This window comes from Lipotes vexillifer, unplaced genomic scaffold, assembly GCF_000442215.2.
Source record: "Lipotes vexillifer unplaced genomic scaffold, Lipotes_vexillifer_v1.1 scaffold279, whole genome shotgun sequence".
Taxonomy (NCBI): Eukaryota; Metazoa; Chordata; class Mammalia; order Artiodactyla; family Lipotidae; genus Lipotes; species Lipotes vexillifer.
Window position 1 is genome coordinate 819532 of NW_006780759.1, and position 10161 is coordinate 829692.

Below are 10161 nucleotides of genomic sequence, written 5' to 3' on the forward strand. Positions count from 1 at the left end.
ACATACGGAAGAGATGGGAGATACAGTTGGGAAAGGGCGTTTAGGAGCAAATGTTGAAGGGTCTGGATGGAATAATGAGGAGTATAAACTTATCCCTCGAGGCAATTCAAAATCATCAAATAAAGATATAAAAGAAAGGGAACAGAGCATAGTGTAGGTTGGCAAACTGGGACAGGAGTCAGACAGTCCTAAGAGGAAGCAATTCACAGTTCAGGACTGAGGTTGTTCAGGTCTGAGTGGGAAATAGAGACCACAAGAAACGAGCATGTGGGAGACGCCGAAAGGCCAGAGTTTGGCGACTAACTTAATGGGACTAACTGGCAATGGAGAGGAGGGAAAGGGAAATGACTCTAAGTTTTCAAGGCCAAAAGACTGTCACATGATCCAATTAGGAAGGAACCATTTGGCATGGACCGCGTCTGCTTCGTCAACATCCTCGTAAGTTCGGCCCTGGTCCACCAGAGGGTCTGAGGCCAATGTTTAGTGACGTGGAGGAATTTTGTCTTGGTCTGAAAAGGTAATCAGAACAGTATCCTGAGCTCACTACTGATCAATTCTTCAATCGTTTGGGAGATATCCTCCCCTCCCCACCCCATGACAGTTAAGACTTGAATTTTAAGGCTGTAGCTACCCACTCACTACCCCAGCCCACGTCCAGGCTGCTCCCCTCACTGGGCAATTCTGCTGGATTTTCCCTGGGTTTTTGGATCAGCAATACCTTTGGACTTGGCTTTGTTTTGTGAGGATGCTACCTTGGACTGGGGGCCTTGATTTTGTACTGACACCTGGGTTTTCTGATCCATTACTCAATTGCACTCCACAGCTGCGGGTAAGAGGCACCTGGCTTGACTTTCTCTGTTGCTCCCCCAGACCCTGTTTAACTCTACCTTTTCCCCATCGATTGGAGAGCAAGGTCAACTGGGCTTTTTTGCAGAGCAGGAGGTCCAGTTCTGAAAAGTGCTTGGCAAGAGTGAAAAGGAAAGGGATCGAAGAAATAACAACAAGGAGAAAGACAAGAAAAAGCTAAAGATGAACATTTTCAGTCTGGAGAAGGGGAAGGAGGGTGGCCTGATGATGAGCTAACTGTCTTCAGGTACAGAAAGGGCTCTGTTGGAGAAAGGAAGCCTGGCTGTCCTCCCATCCAGCCAAGGGCAGACCAAGGGCTTAGTTACAGCGCAGGGGATTTACAGAGGATAAAGACATTTCTTGGACAAATACAGAAATGGGTTTCAGAGGGGTTTTGTGTAATTACCTTCGCAGGAGATGGCTAAGAATAGCATAGCTCCTCTGGCAGCCGGAAGGTGAAGAGGTGTTATGTGGACAAGCAGAAGGTGAACTTGGGGCTTTTCTTGCCACCCCTTCCATAACTCTCCCTCTTCCTTTACTGCAGGAATAGAAATTTCTGCACTCTGTCAGGCACCCTTGGAAGAGCTCTGAACCTTTCTCCAGAGGAAAAGCACTTGGCCAATTCCTGATATTTTTAGAATAAAATCAGCAAGTAAAGCTGTTGCCCCAGTGGTCACCAGAGCACTGTAGTGGTGATAATTCCAAAAGCCATACAGGCAATTTCTGACTAAATGATATCAAAGGCAGGCTAAAAATTGTTTCTTTAACTGAAGGGTTGCATGACTGGTTTTTAATTAGAATGGATTAATACAGTGTTCCCGTCTATAAAAACCAAAATTGAAAGGAAGGAATTGCAATGAGGTAATTAAAGTAAGGAAAATAGCCTCCAGATCCTCTCCCACCCAAATATTATGCTTAAAAAGACAGAGAAAATTAAATAAAACTTTGTTATTCTTTATATACCTAGATAATCTCTGTATCTAATATCTCAAGGGTATTACATAGTTGTATAAGTTCCTAGTGTGTATATATGTTTGTGTGTATACATACATATGTGTATGTTTATTCATATGTGTATACATATTTTTGTACCTATATAATCATATCAGCACATGCACAAATTGTTTTTTGTTTACAATAGTATATGACAATACATATAGGTACCACTTCTTTTCTATTTCCAGAAGGGCATTAACACAGGGCTTCTCAGATAAATTACCATTTCCCTTTCGACTGGCTTATTTGGCAAAATCAAGAAGTTTGTGCGCTAGTGCACAAGAGGACCTACCTGATCCTCCACTGAAAAAATACGAAATGTTTCATTGAGTCTTCATTCTAAGAAGCAATGGTAAGTAGCTGGTACGCTTTCTCTTCCTTGTCACGGCAACATCCTTTGACCTATGTAACTGTAGGAAGGTGTTAAAGGGGGAGACAAAGACAGGAAGAAGGCTGTATGTCTTTCACCATTTACTGAATGAAAGGTTTTACCTTTTTATGTATGTAGCACCACGCCTACATATCAACTCCAAACCCATCAATTTACCAAGTCCCGTCAGAAGACTTCTGTCTCAAGAGCTCTCATATCTATCCCTACGTCTCCATCCCATGCCACCAGCGTGTCATATCTCCCTTCGATTACTGCAGTGGCCTCTTAACTGGCGCCCCGGGCTTCAGTCTTATCCCTCACCGAGTGTTCTCCACACCATCACCAGCTTACTCTTCATTAACCAGAAATCTATTTGCGTCAATGGTTTGATTCAAATTGTTCAGTGGCTCCCAGATGCCTACAGGATCAAGTCCAGACTCAGCAGCATAGTCCTTCAAGGCCTTTCTCCATCTGGCCTCTGCCAAACTATCTTGCCTAACACTAACCCCTCCTCAGCCACTCGTCAAGCTCCAGCTCTAATAAGCCATTTCCAGCCCCTCCCAACAGGTTTTTTCCCCCCTCATCTTGTTTTCCAGCAGCCTGGCCCTTCTGCCTGGAACTCTCTGCTCTCTGCTACCTCCCCTGGCTGTCTCCAATGGATGCTACAAAACTCAGGTCCAGCTTCATCTCTTCCAAGAGAACCCACACCCAGTTTTGTCTCTTATGTACATTCCTATGACAACTGCAGGATTGCCCAAGAGTACCAGCAAAGCAAGAACTCAAAAAACAAGCAGAGAAAAGATTTTTGAAAGAATCTGATATTCATTATTTCCCTCAAAAAGCATCAAAGTAGTTATCATGGGGAAAAAAATCAGAACTTACGTGGACTTCCTTGTATTTATTTTACTGTTATTTAAAAAAACTTTATAGTGAAATATACATATATAAAAGTGTACAAATTGTTAATGTAAATAGCTTCCAGATCAAGAAACCTAATATTACCAGTAGCTCAAAAGCTCCCTTGTGGGACCTTCCAGTCACTAACACTCAAAAGGGCAACCATTCCCCTGACTTCTAATAGCACAGATTAGTTTTGCATATTTTTGTTTCATACAAATAGAATCATAAAATTCAGCTTCTTGCATTCAATGTCATGCTTGTGATAAACATATGTATGTAGCTGCAGTTTCACTGTTATTGTAGACTAATATTCAAGTATTTACTCTACTGTTGATGGGCATCTGGGTAGTTTCCAGTTTTGAACCTACTACAAATATTGCTGCTTCTATGAACGTCTTCTACAATGTCTTCTGGTTAACATATGTGTGCATTTCTGTCGGGTAAACATTAGGCTGAACAATATGAAATTGCCAATATTCAAGCATTTTCGACCTACTAAGATGGCAACTTATTACCACCTAGATGTGGAATTGCTGGGTCATCGGTTACACACATATTAACCTTTACAAGATACTGGCCTAATCGTTTTCTACCGCGGCCATACCAATTTATTATCTCATCAGCATTATATGAGAGGTCTGTTTGTCTAAGTCCATTTTTATTTTAGCCATTCTGCAGGGAGGGGCATACAAATGAGTCACATTATGGTTTCAATGATTAGGGAAGTTTAAGCGCTTTTTCACATATTTGTTGGCAATTCCTATTGAGTTGTCTGCCTTCTTTTATTATTATTTAGATTTCGCAGCTGAGGACATTGTAATTCTTTCATTGCTTAGCTCTAGAAATGTTTTTATCCAGTCCTGTGCCCAAAGAACCCTGCATTCAACTCTGTTCTATGATACACTACACTGCTGAAATTGTTATTTACGTATCTACTTTTCCTTATGAATTGTTAAGTAATTTTAAAATCACTAAATAATTAGAAGTTAGAGCTCTTATTCATCATTGTATTCCCAGCCCTAGAATAATATCTAGCAATTGGTTCAATAAATATTTGTTCAGTTAACTGATATGCATTTAACATAGTATTCTTCCTAAATTTGTATTAACCATCTTTATACTCCTTTGTCTAAAGCTTATTCCAACAAGGCAAACCGTGTAGAGCACTCTGCCCTTTCTCCACTACTTGACAAAAGAACACTATTGCTGTACGCCTGAAACGCAACACTGTAAATCAACTATACTCCAATAAAACTTTTTTAAATAAAATTTTTTAAAAGTTTCTAGCATTGACAAAAAGAATACTAGTTGCAAAAGTACAAAACAATGATCAGAGCATAGCAATAGAACTTTTCTGTTTCAATTAATGACTAAAAATAATAAGCAATAAAAATCTCATACAATTGAAAAGAAAAAAACAAGATCTTAATAGCTCAAAGGGCAAAAGGCATTGATGTGCAGGTAATTTACATCAAGAGAAGTAAACACCAAAAAGCTAATTACTAAAATTAAACAACCAGTCACACTTCTATATATTTAATAGATGCAAAGTATTAGTAAAGTTGAAATTAATAACACGTAGAACTTATCAGGTTTTACTAAATGTGGCACCTTCTTATACTGTTCTTCATTATGCTTGTTATTATAGTTTTTGGCTTACACATCTACTTCCTCCAGTATACCATAACTTTCTCGTGGACAGGACCCTTTCCTGCTCCAGTTCCGTTGTAAAATGAAGTATGTACCCTCATATATACAACCGTGCTAAAAAGCAATATGTCAGTACACTGCAAAAGCTTAAACATGCCCCCTTTGGTCAAGTAAATTCACTCTCAAGTATTTATTCTAAAGGCAACAATCAAGAGGAAAGGAAAAAACTCTACACATTAAGATACTTTTCTCTGTATTATTTGCAATAGTTACAAATGAAATCAATAATAAACTTCTAACAATAAAGACATGATTGAATAAAATGTCACAGAAACTCTCAAGAATATTAGGCTGCCATTAAAATGGAAGATTATTAAATACCATGGATGCGTGCCAATACTATTAAGTGAAAAAATATCATGCAAAATCATATAATGCTCTAAGATTATACCATATAATCGTGCATGGATCCAGGGAGCGACATGGAAAACGACAAATGAAAAAGAAATACTTGGGAAGTTTAAGGTTCCGGACTATAAAAGAGTTTCTTTTTTAAATGTTCTCACTGTGCATGCGTTCATTACCTCCCCAGCTACTCTTCTAGACACAGTCACTATGATCTCTCACCTGGACGAGCGCCACAGCCTCTAACTGGCCTTCCTACTTCTTCCCTTGTTCACCCACAGTCTAGTCTCAACACAGCCAGAATCGTCCTGGAAATCAGCAGGCAGACCTTGTCACTTTTCCGCTCAAAAGTCTCCAACGGCTTCCCATCTCACAGAGTGAAAACAAGAATTCTTACAATGGTCTACATGACCACCAACTATCGGAATGCCACTTTGCATTCTCACATGACCTTGTCCCACACTCTTCCTTGCCTCACTAGCCTCCTTGCTCTTCCTCAACATCCTAGGGACACTCCTACCTGAATACTGGAAAGTTTTATTTTATGCAGAAGCCAATCCTAGTTTTTTGTGTTTTTTTTTTTTTTTCCGTTATTTTAATAAAACAAGCATGCGTGAGCATTTGGTATTTCCCATCTCTCCTAAAGCCATATAACTTAGTCTTTGGGCAATTCAGTTGAAAGGAATGTATCTCTGTCTACCTTCCAGAGTTGCCTGTGAATGCGTCTAGGAGAATGCTAGGGTGGATTTGTCATGAATGCTCCAGAAGAAATTTTTACTTATCAACAGGGGCCAAAAAAGATGAGGAGGGGAGGGAAAAGGACACTGGTAACTGTGCTTAGATCTAAGGAGGTGTAAGCTAGGTGAGGGGACGGACTCTAAAGTAAAGGGCCCTAACTTCAACAGGCTTACATGAAAGACACGCAAAACTATTTCAGGCAAAGCTGTCAAGTCTCTGAGACTGAGAAGAGAGGAAAAAGCTTAGTAAGTTGGAGAAGCAGAAAGAAGACCAGTGTAACTAGGAAAAAATGCAACGGAGACATGGCAATGGAAAAGTGGAGAGCCAGGTTATGCAGGGCCTTGAGGTCAGGGTAAGTTGTTGGGATTTATTGTAACTGCAATGGAAAGATCACTGAAGGGTTTTAAAACATTGGAATGACAATTCTGTTATTATAATATTGCTTGTGAACTCTGGGGTTAAAATCACCAAAGTCCTGGATTAATCAAAATCCAGTATGACAGCTAGCATTCTGCCTCATGTATTGTAGGCAGATCTTAAATGACGGTCGATTTTTCTTCTTATTCTATAGCAAATATTACTTCGTACATATCACCAACATACCTAGGTGAGGGAGTACCTTGATTATTACTCGTGTTTGTAGTTTTAACATGCTGAATGCTTTAAGATGGTTTTTATTCAATGCTTACAATAAAATTGAGGCACTCAGCTTTCAGTTCCTAAAGAACCATTTATGCTTAAAAAGGCTTTTGATTGATTTCCTCCCAACAAGCTATGTGCACTAACTCAAACTCAATCTGCGCCGGAGCCTGTTGTGTGTGTGCAGATGAGAGTTGAAATGTGAATCTCCAAGGACTGTGCTTGGCCCTTGCTGATAAGTAAAAATTTCCTCTGGAGCTTTCGTAACAAATCCACCCTAGCATTCTCCTAGACACATTCCCAGGCAACTCTGGAAGGTGGACAGAGATACATTCCTTTCACCTCAAACGAGTTCTCCAAAGACTAAGTTATATGGCTTTAGGAGAAATGGAAAATACCAAATGCTCATGCATGCTTGTTTTATTAAAATAACTAAGAAAAAATAGGATTGGCTTCTGCATAAAATGAAACCTCCAAATATTCAGCAGTTTAAAGGAAGCTTTAGACTCTTTAGTTACAGATATTGCTGGGTGAAGGCAATAATTCAGTAGAACTGTATCTATAGCAGCATTTCTTTTTTAAAAAATAAATTTTTGGTACATTTTACCTTTAGAAAACAATACATAGACTTCCAGTTACTCTGATATGGATCTACTTTCCCTCTCACAAAAAAGGATACTAAAAATATTAAAAAGGTCACATAGGCAAAAATAATAGACCCCCTACTAGAAGCAAGCTGAAGTGCCCTGCAGACTACCGGAAGGCCTCAGGCCTTGGAAGCTGTAGGTAACAGTGAATGTCAGTATGCATGATGGGGTTACGAACAAGGTGATTGCTTTAAAGTCTTTAACTTTCACAGGCTCTCAACTACCCACAAGCAGAGTCACAAAGGTTTTCTCTGGAGAAAGTGACCTGGAGACAATCTGGTTTCAGAAGACTGAACACAGAGGGCACAGGCAATCACAGGGCTGAACACAGATAAACTGAGGGGGAGTCTACCAACTCAACTGGGACATCCCAGCCCAGAAATCTAGGACTTGGGGTCCCCACAGCTATATGTTTGCCTAAGGGAGCACATGGATAAAAATGGATTCAAATCTGGCCCTGTTGCTTGCTAGCTAAATAATCATGGGCAAGTTGCTGATCCCTCCAAGCCTTTGCTCCCTGACCTATAAGTGGGGATAACTATAGGTGTCTGAGTTATCCTAATGATTAAATTAGATAATATACATAAAACATCTAGTGGATGTCGGGCAGATGGTTCATGCTCACTAAATGGTAGCCAGCATTATCAGTGAAGAGCAGCTTCTGGAGAGCTTTCTGAGGGACTCAAGATGGAACTATCATCAGGTACGAACACCTGTAAACTGACTCCTTCACTTTTTTTCTAACAGATGACTACAGAACACAGCCTGAAATCTTCAATAATTCACAGGTCAAAAGCAGGTTTGGAACGTTGGTCCAATTGCCCAGTAGAGCATTAGAGAATGGGCTTTGAAATCAGACAAAAATGATTTATTCCTGGCTCCTCCAATTACAAATGTGGTCTTGGCAAGTCACACAAGTATTCCACAGCTGTGAAGTGGAAACAGTAACAAGTACCTATCTGCAAGGTTGTTGTGAGGACTGGCTATAAGGCATGCAACACCCTAGTGGAGTGCCTACGACATGGTAGGTGTCAAGAAATGTTTGCTGTTTTCATCGTGATCATTTTTTAGGCAAAAAAACAATCATTTATAAATGCCTGGACAATCTTGGAATAAATTTTCTCTGGGTTATTTTCTTCATTCATCAAATGTCACTGGGGTTGGAGAGTCATGTGACCGTTACCAGTATACAGATTCCACTGACTTCTAATCTAACTCAGTTTGGAAATTGATAGAGTTCAGCTCTAAATGGTAAACTGTACTGCTCTTTTTGCTCAGGACATATGCAGACATTTCAGCCTAACTGGCAGCATAAGTGATACCTAATATTTTAGGTAGCTTTTACATTGGGGATTTTAACTTAATCACTTAGTGCTTCTTCCTCTGTAAAGTCGCATCTCAAGCCAGAATTAATTCTAACAGTACTTTTGTGGCTTGTACATGGACACTCATCTTTGTTTCTTGGACTCTGAGCCTCGATTTTTCTTTTAAGTGGAGAAAGCATAAAACATGAATATAAAGAATAGCATTTCTCATCTCTAATCAATGGAGAAGTAAAAATAATTCTCTTTCTTTTTTAAAGGTTTTTTTTTTTTTTTTTTTTTTGGCTGCCCCGCATGGCTTGTGGGACGGACTTTAGTTCCCCGACCAGGGACTGAAACCAGGCCCTCAGCAGTGAGAGCGCGGAGTCCTAACCACTGGACTGCCAGGGAATTCCCATAATTTTTGTATAAATCCTCTAAAAATCCTAGAAGACGTAGCACATGTTATTCCATAAAAAATATTTTATTGGGCTTCCCTGGTGGCGCAGTGGTTGAGAGTCCGCCTGCCGATGCAGGGGACGCAGGTTCGTGCCCCAGTCCGGGAAGATCCCACATGCCACGGAGTGGCTAGGCTCGTGAGCCATGGCCGCTGAGGCTGCGTGTCCAGAGCCTGTGCTCCGCAACGGGAGAGGCCACAACAGTGAGAGGCCCGTGTACCGCAAAAAAAAAAAAAAAAAAAAAAAAAAAATTATTTCCCCTCTCAATGGGATATATTTTAAAAGCTTAGAACATATTGTAAATCCATGGCATAGCCACATAATCTTATATTCAGTTACCTTTCTAATCGAGACAAGTAACAAAACAAAATATACATTCAAATGAAACATGTAGCTAAACCATTTATAAATAATTAAAGTTATAGATCAGGTTTTCTTTCACTGATCACAAATTATGGTAATGCTTTTGTGGTGCTCATTTCCGGACTCACTTTGGTGTGTATATTAAAGCACAGTATTGTCAGATCACAGGGAATATCTCATTTTCATTTTCATATTTCCAATTCTAAAGGGGATTAAATTATCCAATTAAACTCTTAATTAAAAAGACTCCTACAGAATAAACTCCAGGCTACCAGTGGCATTTAAAATTTTCATTGTGCTGTGCTCAAAAGCAATTTCCTAAATTCAGAAGAGCTCCAAGTTACTGGCCGTTATTTTACGTTAGGAGGTGTGGCTGGTATTGCTAGGTAATAGCCAAACCCATTTCCTCTCCTTTCTGGGCACACAGCTAGACTATATATCCCAGCCTCCTCTGCAGTTAGGTTTGGCCATATGACTGAGCTCTAGCCAATGGAATATGAGCAGAAGTGACGTAGATAACTCCTTGGACTAGACCAAACCTTCCACTCAATATCTTCCATAGCCTCTTCCCCTCCACCAGCTTCTTGTAGGTAAGCATGTATCCAATAGCGTTGAAAATGGCAGAATCACAATATGGAAGGAAACTTGGTCCCCAAATCACCAATTGTAGGAGAGAAGCTCACTGATCATTAATACCCATTTTGTATGTAATGAAAACAATAAATCAACTTAAATTAGGTTAAACCATTGAGATGATGTGTTTCAACATCTAGTGCGATCTTAATTAACAAAGGAAGCAACTGAACTTGAGGGACATGCAAAAACCTTGAACCTAATTGGAAACATCA